An 18020-nucleotide genomic window follows, 5' to 3' on the forward strand; every position below is an offset into this window, starting at 1 on the left:
AGTTAGTTTACTTTTTATATGATATATTCTTGAAGGACTGGAATGGTCAAAATATTCTTTCACTTTGTTCTACTACAATCTTCATCAAGCTTGAGAACAGTCTTTATAGCTGAACACACAATACATTTGGAGATGTAACTAATTCTGAGTAATTACCAATTTAGATTTTTAAGACAATTATCAGGAGAGATGGAATGTTATTCAATTACAGCAAAGTCTACAAGTCTTTTGGGGTAAATTTGCGCATGTTTAATTCATTTATAATTCCATAGAGCTTCCCCGTACTGTAGCCCTTCAGCAATTCATGAAAATGGAGCCATTACAAACTGAGCTGCACAACGTAAATCAGGATGTTAAAAATCACAATACTATCCAATTATTTTTAACCATGTATAGTTTTGTTCTATATGGTTGTCTATGTCCTCAGGTTTTTAGGGTGTGCATTAGTTAAGAATCTTAATATTCTATATAATTCCTACTGTTATATAACAGAATTTCAGAAACAGTTATTGAGGAATACAAGGTATCACAATACTATGTAAAGAAGAAGTTAGAAGTTTTTGGGCTTGAGTACTCAGGGCAGGGGTGGAATGCTCCCGATTCGGATCGGATCGCCGGATCCAGTAGTGATGGCTGCGGGTGGTTCGGCAAACCGGTAGCAAAAATCCCTGCCCCAACCCCATGCCCAACTGAGCCGCGCGATCATCAGAGGCTTTTTTAAAAAAACTTTTAAAAGCATTTTTTCTTCAGCCGAAAAAATGCTTTTAAAAGTTTTTTTTAAAAAGCCTCTGATGATCGCGCAGCTCAGCTGGGATCATCAGAGGCTTTTAAAAGTATTTTTTTGCACCCTCTTCAGTCGAAGAGGTTGTAGAAAAAAATGTTTTTAAAAGGCTCCTCTGCCGATCCCAGCTGAATTGCCTGATCTTCAGAGGCTTTTAAAAGCATTTTTTTACAACTTCTTTGGCTGAAGAGGTTGTAGAAAAAATGCTTTTAAAAGTAAAAAAAAGAAAAAGTTGGCCACGCCCACCCAGTCACATTACCCCCCACACACACCAAGTCATGCCCACAGAACCAGTAGTAACAAATTTTACATTTCACCCCTGACTCAGGGCATGCTGTTCCGCCATTCCATAGCATGGTCTCTCTTTCTTCACTCATGTGAAAGACTGACGTATTTTTAAGGAAGGAGAACAAGTCCCTGTTATGTATCAAGTCTTGCCAGGGGAAAGTTTAGGCATCTGAGCATGGCTGCTAGTGCCCAAACACCTCCTCCCTTCTCTCCTGCCGTGGCTCCTGTTTCCTCATCTCTATTTCTTTGTTTTAAGGATATATTTTCAAGGAGCGGAAAGCTGGGTAAAAATGCACTGAAGAAGAATTAAAAGGGGGAACACAAAAGCACAGCTAGATAGATAGAGCTTACCTTTCTACTTAATCCAGCAGATAATGTCTTAGTTGTGTTTTTTAAGTGCTGTTCAAGCTGTAGAACCCGAGCTATTCTGAAAAAAGCAGAAGCTTCTATGTTTTATTCTCTGCATGTGGCTCTTTGTATGACAATTGAAAAATATCAGTATAGCACACTGCAATAAAACAACTGGTGTGGGTGTGGGTGTTTGTGCGGGTGTATACCTGCTTTTTGCTAACCACTCAAAGAAATTTCATACTTTCCAGAGTATTGTTAATTTGAAACATACAGCCTAAGAACTTCAACTCCTAAAAAAGAAAAATGTTGAGAAATAAATTTTATAATAAAAATAATATCTTGGGTTCTCAGTACCGATTAATGGCCATCGTAGCCTCGTTTTTACATTTCCACCCTCATTGCATCGGCAGATAACCGCCCGGCCGCCCTGTTCCGGGTGACTCGCTCCCTCCTTCATCAGGAGGGGCGGGATGACCCCCTATAGGGACGTGCTGAGGAGTTTAACGGTTATCTATACGATAAAATTGTTCAGCTTCGGGATAGTTTAGACCAAAATTGCGATGATCCAAGTGGGATGGCGGAGGCACGTCTTGTTGAGGTTGTTTGGGATGAGTTGTGACTCTCGAGGACGTGGACAGATTACTGGGGAGGCTACATGCGACCACATGTTTACTGGACCCGTGTCCTTCCCGGCTGGTGCTGGCTACTCAGGAAGTGACATGAGGCTGGCTCCAGGGGATTATAAATGCTTCATTGTTGGAGGGGGTTTTCCCCGCCGTCTTGAAAGAGGCGGTGGTGAGACCCCTCCTCAAGAAGCCTTCCCTGGACCCAGCTATTTTGGGAAATTATCATCCAGTCTCCAACCTTCGCTTTGTGGTGAAGGTTGTAGAGAGTGTGGTTGCATGGCAGCTTCCCCGGTACCTGGATGAAGCTGTCTATCTAGACCTGTTCCAGTCCGGCTTCCGGTCCGGTCACAGTACGGAGACAGCTTTGGTCGCGTTGGTGGATGACCTCTGGAGGTCCAGGGACAGGGGTTGTTCCTCTGCCCTGGTCCTATTAGATCTCTCAGCAGCTTTCGATACCATCGACCATGGTATCCTGCTGCACCGGTTGGAGAGTTTGGGAGTGGGAGGCACCGTTTATCGGTGGTTCTCCTCCTATCTCTCCGACCGGTCGCAGACGGTATTGACAGGGGGGCAGAGGTCGACCACGAGGCGCCTTACTTGTGGGGTGCCTCAGGGGTCGATTCTCTCACCCCTCCTGTTCAACATCTACATGAAGCCGCTGGGGGAGGTCATCAGTGGTTTCGGGGTGAGCTATCATCTGTACACTGATGATACGCAGCTGTACTTTTCCACCCCGGACCACCCCAACAAAGCAGTCGAAGTGCTGTCCCAGTGTCTGGAAGCTGTACGGGTCTGGATGGGGAGAAACAGACTCAAGCTCAATCCCTCCAAGACGGAGTGGCTGTGGATGCCGGCACCCCGGTACAGTCAGCTGCAGCCGCAGCTGGCTGTGGGGGGCGAGTTATTGGCCCCAACGGAGAGGGTGCGCAACTTGGGTGTCCTCTTGGATGGGTGGCTGTCGTTTGACGATCATTTGGCGGCCGTCTCCAAGAGGGCCTTCCACCATCGCTTGGTGCGCCAGTTCGCCTTCCTTGACCGGGATGCCTTATGCACGGTCACTCATGCCCTTGTCACTTCCCGCTTGGATTATTGCAATGCTCTCTACATGGGGCTGCCCTTGAAGTGCACCCGGAGGCTGCAGCTAGTCCAGAATGCAGCTGCGCGGGTAATAGTGGGAGCAACTCGTTGCTCCCATGTAACACCAATCCTGCGCAGTTTGCACTGGCTCCCTGTGGTCTTTCGGGTGCGCTTTAAGATTTTGGTTACCACCTTTAAAGCGCTCCATGGCTTAGGACCCGGGTACTTACGGGACCGCCTGCTGTTACCTTTTGCCTCCCACCGACCCGTACGCTCACACAGAGAGGGCCTTCTCAGGTTGCCGTCCGCCAAGCAATGTCGGTTGGCGGCCCCCAGGGGAAGGGCCTTCTCTGTTGGAGCTCCTACGCTTTGGAATGAACTTCCCCCTGGTTTACGTCAAGTGCCTGATCTTCGGACTTTTCGCCGTGACTGAAAACGCATCTATTTATTCAAGCGGGACTGGATTAAAATTTTATTGGGGTTATTTATATTTTAAGGTTTTTAAATTGTTTTAAATTTTCGGCCACCTTATAATATGTTCTTTTTAATCTCTTTTAATATGTATATAGTGAATTTTTACTTGGCTGTTCACCGCCCTGAGTCCTTCGGGAGAAGGGCGGTATAAAAATGGAATAAATAAATAAATAAATAAATAAATCCTTCCTGATCCCTTTTACGGCTGTAAAAATCTCCAAAAGTTCTTTCATGGTCAGGTTGGACCAGAGCTCATTCTCTTGAGGACAGTAGCCAAGAGCAGCATTTTCCCCTGTCACGGCTCCATCAGCTCCTTTAATCTGCACCTGTTCCAAATAGGTAGCATGAGGACCTCATTTGTTTTCGTCTAATGTGAGAATATACATTGAAATATCAAAGATGTGACAAGGTGCATTTCTCATCAACAAGGACTTTCATTTATACTAAATCAGTGTTTATTAAAGCTCTTGATCTAGTCCAAGAAGGAAGAGGAGAGCTAGCACAATATGTGAATAATGAAGAAGCAGACAATGTGGAAGGTTATAAGGCAGTAGTGGCATTCACTTACCTTCACTACCAGTGCGCAAATGTGAAAGCGCACATCACCTCTGTGCATGCGCAGAAGGTCCATGATGATGTCCAGGCGGGTGGGCGGAGCTTTCCGTCGCTGCTGCTACTGATTTGCCTGAACCGGGTAGAACTGATAAAATCCCACCACTGTTATAAGGACTGTGAAGAAGTGTCTATGGAGATTCTCAGTCATCCCGGGCATAGTTGTCCCAAAGGCGCTTCTTCAAGAGGCAGCTGGACTTTCTTGGTTTTTCCTTGAAGACCTTTTGTTTCTCATCCAAGAAGCTTGGAAAAATAAAGAAAGTCCAATTGCCTCTTCAAAAAGCATGTTTGGGATGAGAATGGAGAAGGATGTTGCGATTGCGATAACAGAGAAAGTCCCATAGAAAATTTTCTCTCTAATCATTATGCCTTTGATAAATTAATAATAGATTTTCTTCGGTATCTTCTGTATATGTTCTCTGGTACCATATTGCCATTATCTTCCCAAACTGTATACAATGTTTTACCATACAATAATAAATAACAGAAAAACTACAATAAACTTTTCTTTTTAAAAGTACAAGTTACACGTACTATACCTGTCCAGCAGTTGGATTCACATCTCCCATTATCATGCTAATTGTTGTACTTTTACCAGCACCATTTGGTCCCAGAAGCCCCAATATTTCTCCTGCAAAGAAACTATTGCTATTAAAATATAGTTGGTTGTTTTAAAAAAAAACAATTTATTACATCTGCTGCTTTAAGGAATCTCAGAGTAATTTTTTTATTTTCCAAGGATATACGAAAGCATAGAGGCAGGGTCTTCTCTCATCGAATGGCTGCTGTTGTATTTGGTTAAATACATTTGAGGGACATATTACCTTTTTTAACACAGAAAGAAACATTTCTGATAGCCAATTTTCTCCTCTGCTTTCTGTTGCAACATGGAGTAGAACAAGCCTTCCTATATATGTACTCTTTGCGCAAGTTGTGAACAATGATAACCGGCTTCTAAATAAAGAGAAGGAGAGAGACAGAAAGATGTATATGTTTATGTTTGTTTGTTTGTTTGTTTGTATATATACACACATACACACAGAAAGGTATATAACACACACACACACACACATACACACACACACACACACACACACACACAGAGAGAGAGAGAGAGAGAGAGAGAGAGAGAGAGAGAGAGAGAGAGAGAGTTCCTTTATATGTTTATTCAGATAAAGCCAAATAGGCATTATCTTTTACCTGGGTCATCCTTGTTTTCAAACAGACCTGCTTATTTTGGGAGCAGTCTCATTGTTTTCAGAAGTTAGGTCTGGTTAAATCTAGAATAAATAAATTATTAGCTTAACCTAAATGAGAAATGGACCATTCCAGAGTTATCTGAAATGTGCTTTCCTTGGCAAGTTTTAAACGTATTTCTTTATTTATTCTTCCATAGCCATATCCCATTTACTATCCCTCTTCCACTTATCCTTTAAATCAAGGGTCCCCAACCCCTGATCCATGGACTAACACTGGGCCACAGCATGCTAAAAATCAGGCCACGCAAATAAGTGAAGCCCAATCTGTGGGATGCAGGAAGCACACAAAACCATGCCCCTTCTGGTCCGCGGAAATACCTCTCTCCACAGAACCAGTCCTTGGTGCCCAAAAGTTTGGGGGGGCCGCTGCTTTAAATGGCTTGGGAAAGTGCTGCCCCAAGCATCACCCTTATATTGTATCCTTTTTGAATAATCTGTGTATAGTTCCACCTATGATACTGGTTTCATTGAAAGAATGTTTAATTTTTCAGCATCCAGAATGCCATTTATCCCCACAAAAATGAACAACATTTTGGTGGTTTGGATCTCACTTTTATTGCTGAAAAATATTTTTTTAGCCTCTGAGAAACTGTCTCCATTTTAGAGTTTTAAAATACTTGTATTTTCATAGCTAAGGACAAATAATCTAATTCATGTCCCTCATGCTCCTATAACTCATTTTAAGAATTGTTCAGTGGTCTTCTTGGTCATTAACACTAGTTAGTCTAGTTCCAATATCAATGGCAAGTAATTTCTTTGGCAGAGGTGATGCTTCTGATCATAGTTTTCTCAGTACCAAGCAAAGCCTTCTAAAATTCCTATCTGTACTATACATAGAACTATTTTGCAAAAGGAATGGTTACTAATACAAGCTTGGTTTCAAAGAAGTAAATTTATACGTCAATTTACTCCAAAAAGAGTGTAAATAATGTACAAAACAAGGTAACAACGATGATAATAATGCAATATAAATACAAGGTAAAATTGCAATACAACAATATCCAGATGACCTGGAAAATGCCACCATAGCAGCTCTGGACTCTGGTGTTTTCTTTCTTTGACTGTATCTTAGTATCTCTGAGAGCAATCCTAATAAGTATGTCCTTGCATAGTGTAATTAAGCCATGCAAAATGATAGGTAGGATTGTGTATTTAAGTATACTTCATAAGCAAATCACAAATATAAATGGAGCAACCATATATATATATATATATATATATATATATATATATATATATATATATATATATATATATATGTATATATATATATATATATATATAGGTCTTTGGTTGTTCGGGTTTTCTCCGTGTAAAATTGGAAGTGTCTTGGCGACGTTTCGTGAAGTCTCATTCGTCATCTTCAGGCTTCAGCTTCGTGCTTCTGGGAGCAATGTGTGACTGTAGCTGTTTCTTCCTTTTTAACTGCTAGTGGGGGGTTGAACTGATTGGGTGGGAGCTTGGCTGTGCTCTGATTGGATGGGGGGGGGTTTGTGCTCTGATTGGATGGGGGGGTGTCCTGTTTGGGTGGGGGCTTGGTTGTGCTCAGATTAGTCTGAGCTGCAGGGGGATTTGAGCTGGTGAGCTGCATTGCTTTTGTTTGGCTTCGTGTTTGTGGTCGTGCTACATCTTCATAGTGATGTCAGTCTGCTGCATGTATGGATTGGAGGGGTTTGAAATGGCTAATGTTGCAGCTGCGGTCTGACTTCTGGTCCTTGGTCGTGCTTCATGATCAGTGAGGGTTTGGGTCTGCTTTCTGGGTGGATGTGCGGTGGTGACATCCTGTGTGGACCTCGTGAGTGTGGGTCTGGTGTCATTCCTCGTGTTAGGGACTCGTTTGTCAATAAGGGCGGGTTTCCAAATGGCTGGTAGGCGGGAGGTGTCATCTCGTTTGTTCATGCTGTGTGGGCGTTTTTCTATCTCAATGGCTTCTCTGATTATTCTGTTGTTAAAGTGTTCAGTTTTGGCGATAGTTCTGGTCTTTTTAAAGTCAATATCGTGTCCTGTGGCTTTAAGGTGTTGGACCAGGGAAGAAGTTGGTTCCTCTTTTTTGACTGAGTTCTTGTGTTCTTCAATGCGTGCACTCATTCTTCTGTTGGTTTGTCCAATGTATGTGGTGGGGCAGGCGGTGCATGGGATTTCATATACTCCTTGATTTTCTAACTCAATTTTGTCTTTGGGGTTTCTTAGGATGGTGGATATTTTTCGGTTTGTGCAGAATGCTGTTTTGATGTTGTGTTTGTGGAGGATCTTGCTGATTCTTGCTGAACCCCATCCAATCAGAGCACAGCCAAGTTCCCACCCAATCAGTTCAAACCCCCACTAGCAGTTAAAAAGGAAGAAACAGCTGTAATCACACATTGCTCCCAGAAGCACAAAGCTGAAGCCTGAAGATGACAAATGAGACTTCATCGAAACATCGCCAAGACACCTCCAATTTTACACGGGAGAAAACCCGAATAACCAAAGACCTATACACATATACACACACACACACACACACATATGGCAGTAACACTTAGATTTATGTCCCGCTTCACAATGCTTTACAGCCCACTCTAAGAGGTTTACAGAGTCAGCATATTGCCCCCAACAATCTGGTTCCTCATTTTACCTATCAGGGCTGCCAATCTCACGAGGATCTCGACCACACACCATAGAGAGAGCAGCCGGATGGACTGGACATTCACGGTGGCATCACTTACACCCCATGTCAAGAGCCGCCAGTTGGGAACCATGGCCACATCCACCCACAGCTTGAAAAGCACCTACTGGTGAAGGAGGGGCTCTGGCAGGTTGCTCTGCTGTATCCAGGGCCATGCGCAGCATGCCAGAATTGGATGGGTGACAAGGCCTGCATGGGGCACCTGGCGAGGCCTGCATGGGGCACCCACTGGCCTGCATCATAACTGGATGCCACATAAGGGGTGGGGGTTATAGAGGCAGGCCCCAGAGGGTGGAACTAACGCTATATAAAGGATGGAGGAATTAATCACATTAGCACTGACTTTGCCTATTGCTTGTTTGTCACTTTGTGGCAGTTATAACTTGTTGGTTAAAGTTTGTCAGTTAACTACCTTTGACTCTGTCTAAATCCTTGCTGAAGGCTGGAACGTGACATTACCGACCTTGGAAAGATGGAAAGCTGAGTCAACCTTGAGCCGGTGAGACTCGAATGTCAATAAGGGTGGGTTTCAAATGGCTGGTAGGCGGAGGTGTCATCTCGTTTGTTCATGCTGTGTGGGCGTTTTTCTATCTCAATGGCTTCTCTGATTATTCTGTTGTTAAAGTGTTCAGTTTTGGCGATAGTTCTGGTCTTTTTAAAGTCAATATCATGTCCTGTGACTTTAAAGTGTTGGACCAGGGAAGAAGTTGGTTCCTCTTTTTTGAATGAGTTCTTGTGTTCTTCAATGCGTGCACTTATTCTTCTGTTGGTTTGTCCAATGTATGTGGTGGGGCAGGCGGTGCATGGGATTTCATATACTCCTTGATTTTCTAACTCAATTTTGTCTTTGGGGTTTCTTAGGATGGTGGATATTTTTCTGTTTGTGCAGAATGCTGTCTTGATGTTGTGTTTGTGGAGGACCTTGCTGATTCTGTCTGTGGTGCCTTTTATATATGGGAGGAGGGCTGTGCCGTTTTCTTGTTCTCTGTCTTGGATTTTAGTGGGGGGTTCTTTTTGGATTAGCTTGGTAATCTTATTTGTTTTGGAATCCATTGGATGTTAGTATGTTAGTGAGAGTGTCTAGTTCGGGTTTTAGGTGTTGTTCATCTGCTAAGCATTTTGTTCTGGAGATGAGTGTCTTGGCTACGGAGTTGGTCTGTGCTGGGTGGTGGTGTGAGTGTGCGGGCAGAGAGCGGTTTGTGTGTTTTCTTCTGGTAGATGGTGTGTCCTAGGGAGCCATTGGGTTTCTGTAGACTAAGACATCCAGGAAGGAAGTTGGTTATTAACTTCTGTTTCCATGGTGAACTGTATTTTGGGGTGTAGGCTATTGAGGTGTGTGAGGAAGTTGTCAAGTTTTTCTTTCCCGTGTGGCCAGATTATGAAGGTGTCGTCTACATATCTGAGCCAGAGTTTGGGTTTGTGATCAGATTTTTCTAGAGCTTGGGTTTCAAAGTGTTCCATGTAGAGATTGGCAATGACAGGTGAGGGGGGTGATCCCATGGGTGCTCCTTCTACTTGTTTGTATTTTTGTCCATTATAGATGAAGTATGTGTTGGATAGGCAGTGGTTGGTCAGATCTAGGATGTGCTTGGGGGGGTTATATTTGTTTTGGATAGCTGTCAAGGCTTCTTTGATTGGCACTTGGGTGAAGAGGGATATGACATCAAAGCTCACGAGTAGGTCGCTGGGCTGTAAGTTTTGTTTCTTTATGATCTCTATGAACTGGAATGAGTTTTTTACGTGTGAGGTGATGGATTCTGCATAGGGCTGTAGTTGTTTGGCGAGAAATTTGGCTAGGTTTTGTAGAGGTGAGCCTATGGAGCTGACTATGGGTCTGAGTGGGGTTCCTTCTTTGTGTATCTTGGGGAGGCCATAGAGCTTAGGGCATCTGGATGATTTCTCTCTGGGAATGATTCTTTGTTGGATTTCTTCGCTGATGGGGGAGGCTTTTATTTTGGATCTAGTGGTTTTTTCTAGGTAGGTGGTGGGGTCTGTGTTTAGGGGCTTGTATGCAGGGTCTTGGAGTAGGTTGGTTAATTTGGTTTGGTAGTCAGATGTGTTCATAACCACCGTGGCGTTGCCCTTGTCTGCTGGTAGGATTATTATGCTGGTATCTTTTTTCAGGTTAAGTAGTGCTGTCTGTTCCTCTTTGGGTAAGTTGCTTTTGGGTGGCTTGCTGGTGCAGAGGATGTTGGAGATCTCGAGTCTGATTTTGTTAGCATCATCGGGGTTGATTTTGGTCAGGCTGGTTTCAACTCCGCATATAATGGTTTCGGTGGGGATGTATTTGGGAGTGACTGCAAAGTTGAATCCTTTGGAAAGGACATCGGTTTCAGCTTTGGTGAGGATCCTATCTGAGATGTTATGCACTGTTTGTTTCATGTGTTGCTGTGAGGGTGGAGGAGTTTGTTTCTGGCGTTCTTGTAGTCTTGAGTTTGTTGGTGTGCGTGTCTGTCTTGAGGGTGGTCTGTGTTTGGCTCTCAGGCGGCAAGTTGTTTGGATTTGTCCCAAAGTGCAGGGTGCATCTTGTTGCTGAGTTTGAGGTGAAGTGTGAGGAGATCTTTGTTGATTTGATCTAGGAGGAATCTTTTTGTGTGAAGTTCATTTCTGATTAAGGCCAATTCTGTTCTTTTTAGGATGCGTTTGGTGGCTGCAGAGTTGGAGTGGAATTTCAATTGGAAGCATTTGGGGATTAAATTTTGATCGCGGCAGTTTCGTAGAAATGCGAGGTCACATAAAATGGAAGCTCTTTGGACTTCTAGTTTTTCATAGGTCCTGGTCAGATGGTGGATTTCCTCCCCGTAAGTGTCTTGGCGTCCTCACCAAGACACTTCCAATTTTACACGGGAGAAAACCCGAACAACCAGAGACCTATATACAAACACCCGTGAAAACCTCAGAAAACAAATATTGCACCTCTACGGGTTTGTGCAGAATGCTGTCTTGATGTTGTGTTTGTGGAGGATCTTGCTGATTCTTGCTGAACCCCATCCAATCAGAGCACAGCCAAGTTCCCACCCAATCAGTTCAAACCCCCACTAGCAGTTAAAAAGGAAGAAACAGCTGTAATCACACATTGCTCCCAGAAGCACAAAGCTGAAGCCTGAAGATGATGAATGAGACTTCGTCGAAACATCGCCAAGACACCTCCAATTTTACACGGGAGAAAACCCGAATAACCAAAGACCTATACACACATACACACACACACACACACACACACACACACACACACACATATGGCAGTAACACTTAGATTTATGTCCCGCTTCACAATGCTTTACAGCCCACTCTAAGAGGTTTACAGAGTCAGCATATTGCCCCCAACAATCTGGTTCCTCATTTTACCTATCAGGGCTGCCAATTTCACGAGGACCTCGACCACACACCATAGAGAGCAGCCGGATGGACTGGACATTCACGGTGGCATCACTTACACCCCATGTCAAGAGCCGCCAGTTGGGAACCATGGCCACATCCACCCACAGCTTGAAAAGCACCTACTGGTGGAGGAGGGGCCCTGGCAGGTTGCTCTGCTGTATCCAGGGCCATGCGCAGCATGCCAGAATTGGATGGGTGACAAGGCCTGCATGGGGCACCTGGCGAGGCCTGCATGGGGCACCCACTGGCCTGCATCATAACTGGATGCCACATAAGGGGTGGGGGGTTATAGAGGCAGGCCCCAGGGGGTGGAACTAACGCTATATAAAGGATGGAGGGATTAATCACATTAGCACTGACTTTGCCTATTGCCTGTTTGTCACTTTGTGGCAGTTGTTATAACTTGTTGGTTAAAGTTTGTCAGTTAACTATCTTTGACTCTGTCTAAATCCTTGCTGAAGGCTGGAACGTGACATTACCGACCTCGGAAAGATGGAAAGCTGAGTCAACCTTGAGCCGGTGAGACTCGAAATGTCAAACTGCAGCCGACAGTCAGCAGAAGTAGCCTGCAGTACTGCATTCTAACCACTGAGCCACCACGGCTATGTACATATATACATGGCTACCATGCTCATTCTGGAAAATAAACAGAATTCCATGAGTATTCCTGGCTTATATTCCTTACTTGCATATTTTCTTTTGGAAGTTGTCTGTTCCTGTATTAAAGGGAACTGAAAGTCTCTTGTGTTGAGAATAATGGAAGCATTTTATTCTCTGCTTATTTCTCTTTCAAGCAGCCGGGAATTGGCAAAATTTAAAGGCACACTCTAAAAAAAGCATTAAATGATGGCCAAAAAGAGATGGGGAGAGGATAAGGCTCTATTGTACATTGATTCACGTTAGAAATTTATTGTTTTTTTAATCATTGCCAAGCTATTAACAAGAAATCGGCTTGGATACATAGGTGTCCAAGGGGCACATAAGTTCTTGAGTTATGACCATAAGTGAGTCTCTGTAAACTATGGATGTAAACTATGCTGGTCATTAAGCCGATCACCGTGAAACTGCACTCAATTTTAGAACATTTTGATGTGGTCATTAAGTGACTGCAACGATTGTTAAGGGAACACAGCAGTTCTTCAATTAGCATGTTTTGCCAGAAACTGGAAGTAAACACTGGAAACCAACCCAAACTGCTGAAAATTGCAAAAATGTCGTAAACGGCCATAAATGAGGAATCAATTGCCAGGTGCCCTAAATGTAATTACATAACCACTGAGGGTGTGACTGTCAGAACTCCAGAACCAAGTCATAAGTAGCTCTGGGGAACTCTGGCATAACTTTGAATGATTATCCAATAACTAATTGTCCTTCATGATACAAAAACTGAAACTTTGCTACTTGCATCAGGAATGGGAGCCGAAGCACCAAACAGCCCAGTCTGCATCATCCACCCACATGTAATTCTTTCAAACCACAATTTTGATTTATAATGGACGTTGTTGTACAGATGTGTTCATAACATCACCAGGAATCAAGCTTGAGTCAAATATATATTTTGCCTTTCAAAGGAAGAAATATAACTTTGATATGGTAGTTTGAACCAGTACCAAGTGCCAACAAAATATATGTGAGTCACTTGCTCTTAAAACATACGCAAACCTCAAAGTAGTATTAATTTAAAAATGAACATTTGCAAATGTATCTGTTACATTTTTTTTTCTCCAACATTTTCTTCCCATCCCTACCTAATCACTGAATCCTTTACTTCAAATGTACAATAAACCCAGTGGTGGGATTCAGCCAGTTCGCACCACTTCGGGAGAACCGGTTGTTAACTTTCTGAGCAGTTTGGCAAACTGGTTGTTGGAAGAAATCATTAGGGCAGAGAACCGGTCATTAAATTACTTGAATCCCACCACTGAATAAACCCCATTGAAAAAGTAGGCATACAAAGAATCTAGGAGTGCATTTGTGCGTGCATGTTGAGCAGATTCACTTGCTCTTGGAAAAAGGCATGTCTGGATGGATAAATATAGATAATACTATCTATAGATCAGAAGAATAATGGTCACCCTTAATTACTTATGTATTAATTAATGTATTTAGGACCGCTTTCCAGAGCACCATAGTCTTTTGAGATTGAAGGATGCCAGTGCCAATTAATGTATTTATTTGTTACATTTATTTGCCTCCCATCTTGCCATGGGGCTGCTCTAGGCGGCTTACAACAAAACAGAAAAAAAAATATCAAAAATGTAAACATAAAAATACAATAAAAATATTGTATTATATTTTTATTATATATTGGAAGTTCAGTAATATGAAATTAAAAAGATGGGTGGAGGAGGACCAGGAAGGTAGGTAAGGCACTGACACCTGGCTCCTAAGTACAAGCCCCTTTGGAATTGCAACTGATCTCTTCTCTCTTTTTAGAAAGAGTGTTAAGACACTCTCTTTAAATTTACCCTTCAAAACGGTTTTAATGCAGGTACTCTTTGACTTACAATAGTTCGTTTATTGACTAGTCAAAGTTAAAACAGCACTGAGAAAAGTGACTTATGACCGTTTTTCACATTTAAAACCGTTGCATCATCCCCTTAGTTATGTGATCAAAATTCAGGTGCTTGGCAATGGACTCATATTAATTACAGTTGCAGTATCCCAGAGTCATGTGATCACCTTTTGTGAACTTCTGACAGGCAAAGCCAATGAGGAAGTCAAATTCACTTAACAACCAGGTTACTAACTTATCAACTGCATTGATTCACTTAACAACAGCAGGAAGAAAAGTCGTAAGATAGGATAAAACTTACTTAACAAATATTTTCAACATAAATTTTGGCCTCAATTATGGTTATAAATCGAGGTCTACCTGTAATGCGTACCAGTTTTGCTTTAAGATTATATATCTGAAATTACATTATTTGCAATTTCTTAACTACACTTTCAACTATACTGCTGGCACTATGAAGCGCAACTAAGCCCGGGCCCTTTGCAAGCTTGTACATATATGTGGTTTAAGACATGACACCATTGGTTTCCTATAGATGGACTGTGCATCTCTTTGGAAGTCCAAAGTGGTGTTCTGCCGTCAGTTTGGTTTGAGCCCAAAACCCAGAGTCGTAGTTATCCACATTGTCCTTATGAGAAAAGGAATGTTTGACTCAATGGAGAAAGATCTCCTATCCAGATCCCTGGAATTGACCATCTGAGCTTAAAACTGGCTCAGGAAAGAGCTGAACCTCACACAAGTTGCAACAAAAGCAACTGCCTTCCTGCACAGTCTACATATTGTGCTACTTTGGAGCAACTCAGTCTCACTGGAGTTTTATCCCAAATGACTTTGATTGAGGGCGGGGGGCTTCTCGGTTAGCTTTTTAATCTTCCTTTCCTGCTTTTGGAGGTTCTTTCAATTCAGAAGTCACACAAAGGGTTTCAGATGAATGATTTCTCTTCAAAAAGGGAAGTCAAGAAGAGAAGGAATAGAAAAAGAATTTATTATGGGGTTATGAACTTCACAGTTTTGTTGTACTGGCTGAAAGATCATGTAGAAAGAATGTTCTGTCCTGAAGTTTAGACTGATTCCCTAGTGCACATGCAAGAACAAACCAGTGTTTCTTCAATTGTCCTTGGATAACACATTCATTCTTTGAAAAACTGCATTTATTTTTAATTTTGAAGGTAAAAATTCCCCAAAAAATCATAAGGGATTTGTTCATTTCTTAAGTTCCTCGGAAGGGGAACAATGTCTAATATTATATAAAATTGGCTCTTGCTACTGGGTTTTGCACAGCTTCATAAAGACTGATCAATAAGGCTGCATTTTCAAAGGCTTTTCATAGTCTGACCCCTACCGATGACATCTGGGCACTGGATGGGAAAAAAACTGTTTATTTGTACAATTAAATTATTTATAGCCTGCCTTTCTTTTGTGATTCCCAGCAGTATGAAAACAAAATAACATAAAAACTCAGCTGAAGCTTGTACATGTTGCCTTTAGATTGTGCAGTTGGTTTTAGTGTATAAATTATCTTTTATAGATATTGTAATTTTAAAAGCCATACTGGGAACCTATTTGAAGGGTTGAGCAAAGATTGCCAAAGCAAATAAAGATTTTAAAAAAATAACATTCCTGAATAAAACACATGCACTTTTAACTAATTTTTTCTATCAATTTTATTTTTTAAAAACAAAAATTGTACCCAGGGGTGTTCTGAGTTTTCTGTAATGGGCAGGGCTGTTAGACAGATTTTCTAAATGGATCAGCTTTAACACAATTTACACTTCTAAAAAAAGGGCAAATGACACAAAAGAGAATTCCTCCTATATACTCAACTGCCTTTTCAGATCAACAAGATGGTGCAGAATGAAAATACTAACAGTAGGATACAGCGGTACCTCAGTACTCATTGTTAATTGGTTCTAGGAAGCACCAAAAATGATAAATACCAAACACATTTTTCCCCTAAGAAACAATGTAGTGAGTCACAAGGCAGCTGATATCAACAAGTTCTAGCTTGTGCATTGAGTATCAAACAAACGAGTACTTGAACAAAATGTTCATGTCAAAATGTGTTGAGTACCTAATTCAATGTGTTTCAAAGCAGTTGAGTAGCAAGTTACTACTGTACTAGCACTCATCTGTTTTCTTCTGATTCTCATAGGAGCAAATTCCAGGATTAGAGGTTAAATAGGTAGCCATCTTTCTTCTCCCTTTTTTCTTAGGCACAGTTATGGATGCAAGTGGATTCTGAATAATTAGGTCCTTGGAGAAAGAAACAACTCTCCTAGACCTCTCTGAATGTACAATTAATTTGTAGCCCTAATTATAATATTGCTCTAAAGCAGGGGTATCAAACTTGCATCCCGCAGGCCCAATATGTCATGCGCTGGCCATGTCCACCCCCGTTTTAGTGAAGAGAGAAAAAGTTGTGATACGTCATGTGATGACAATGTGATGCCGCGAGTTTGACACCCCTGCTCTAAAGCATAACTAGAACTAAAGGAACAGGACAAAGCACCAAAAGGAAAGCAACCAATAAATTCTTTCTAGCTTACTAAGCTTACTTCTTGCTAGATTTCTAAGAATTTTCCTCTGCATAGGAGCCAACTATAAAATCACAACAGTAATCAGTGGTGGGATTCAATTTTTTTTACTACCAGTTCTGTGGGTGTGGCTTGGTGGGCATGGCTTGGTGGTTATGTGACTGGGTGGGGCTTGATGTCACTCATGTCGAGGGTGCTTTGCCTTGCTTAGCCTCTTGTGACCATGGGGATGCTGCAACCGTCGTAAGTGTGAAAAATAGTCATAAGTCACTTTTTTCAGTACCATTGTAACTTTGAATGGTCACTAAATGAACTGTCGGATTGGACTGTAATGGATTACCTGTACAAAAATACAAAAAGCTGCTTTGCTTGCAAAAAACTGCCCTAAATACCAATCATTAGATTAGAAATACCTGCAAGCCAGAGTTACAAATCAGGCAGGGTGCCAGAGCACCTTGAGGAATTAAAATAGTTAAAATGCAATGATAACTATCAACAGCCAACTCTTGCTCATAAAGTGAAACTCTTTAGCAGAGAGATCATTTAAGCTCTCCAGAAAGAGCACACCCAGGAGAAGCAATCCTTAGATCCATTTGCACCACTTAAAGATACCAGCTGGTCTCACTCACCTCATAAGATATCCTAAGGAAATAATCCAGATTTAAGGAAAGATCACATGCCCCCCAGAAAGGCAGTAAAAAATCAATGCCAAACTTGCATCCTGCCTCTTGGAAGTACACCCCAAAAGGACAGTGCCAAGAACCACTAAAGCAGTGAAGGAAGACCCCCTCCCCAGATAGAAAAAGCACTTGAGATAAGCCTAACTACAAAGAAAGCAATTAACACTAGAATGAAGCAAAGGAGCAAACACAGTAGCTGTTGCTTATTAAACCAATTACCAGAACAAATAAACACAGGAACTAGCCAGATTTCTGAAGCTGATTCTTTTCAGGAACAGAGGTTAACATTTTTCCTTCCAAACAAAGCTGAATAGGGAAAATTATCCCATCAATAAACACAAGATTAAACATCACCAAGCACAGAATTAAACTTCACAAAAAAACCAGTTTTAGACCAAAAGTCAGAAAGGGTATGTAAACGCACGTTTGAATGTCAAATCTTTCTAGCTAGCCAAGAAGCCTTGCCGAATGTCACTCATCTTAGTTCCTTGCCATTAAAAGCTTCTTTCCGGCAGCTCTGCTTCATTATTCAATTATTTCTTCAAAGTGCTAATAGTTGCATCCTGAATGGAAGAACTCCAACCGGGGAGTATTTCCTCCCAACAGCAGTGTAAAAAGCTTAAAATAACCCTTCCCCTTTAAGAAAGTCAAGCAAAGTACCAGCAAAGAAAAAAATAACTTCGGAGAAGCTCAGGTGACAGTAAGTCTAGGCGTACTGCCAAGAATTGTAATAAGGGTTAATGGAAAGGCAGTTTCTGTAAGCAGGGCAACAAAGAT

General features: G+C 42.0%; 1 protein-coding gene across 1 annotated transcript in view; it reads left to right on the forward strand.

Annotated features, from left to right (window-relative positions):
• The window catches only part of LOC131193220 (uncharacterized), a 111328-nt gene that overhangs the window by 23690 nt on the left and 69618 nt on the right, over positions 1 to 18020 (forward strand). The gene's annotated exons all lie outside the window — the stretch shown is intronic.

The sequence above is a fragment of the Ahaetulla prasina genome, chromosome 2 (genome assembly GCF_028640845.1).
Source record: "Ahaetulla prasina isolate Xishuangbanna chromosome 2, ASM2864084v1, whole genome shotgun sequence".
Taxonomy (NCBI): domain Eukaryota; kingdom Metazoa; phylum Chordata; class Lepidosauria; order Squamata; family Colubridae; genus Ahaetulla; species Ahaetulla prasina.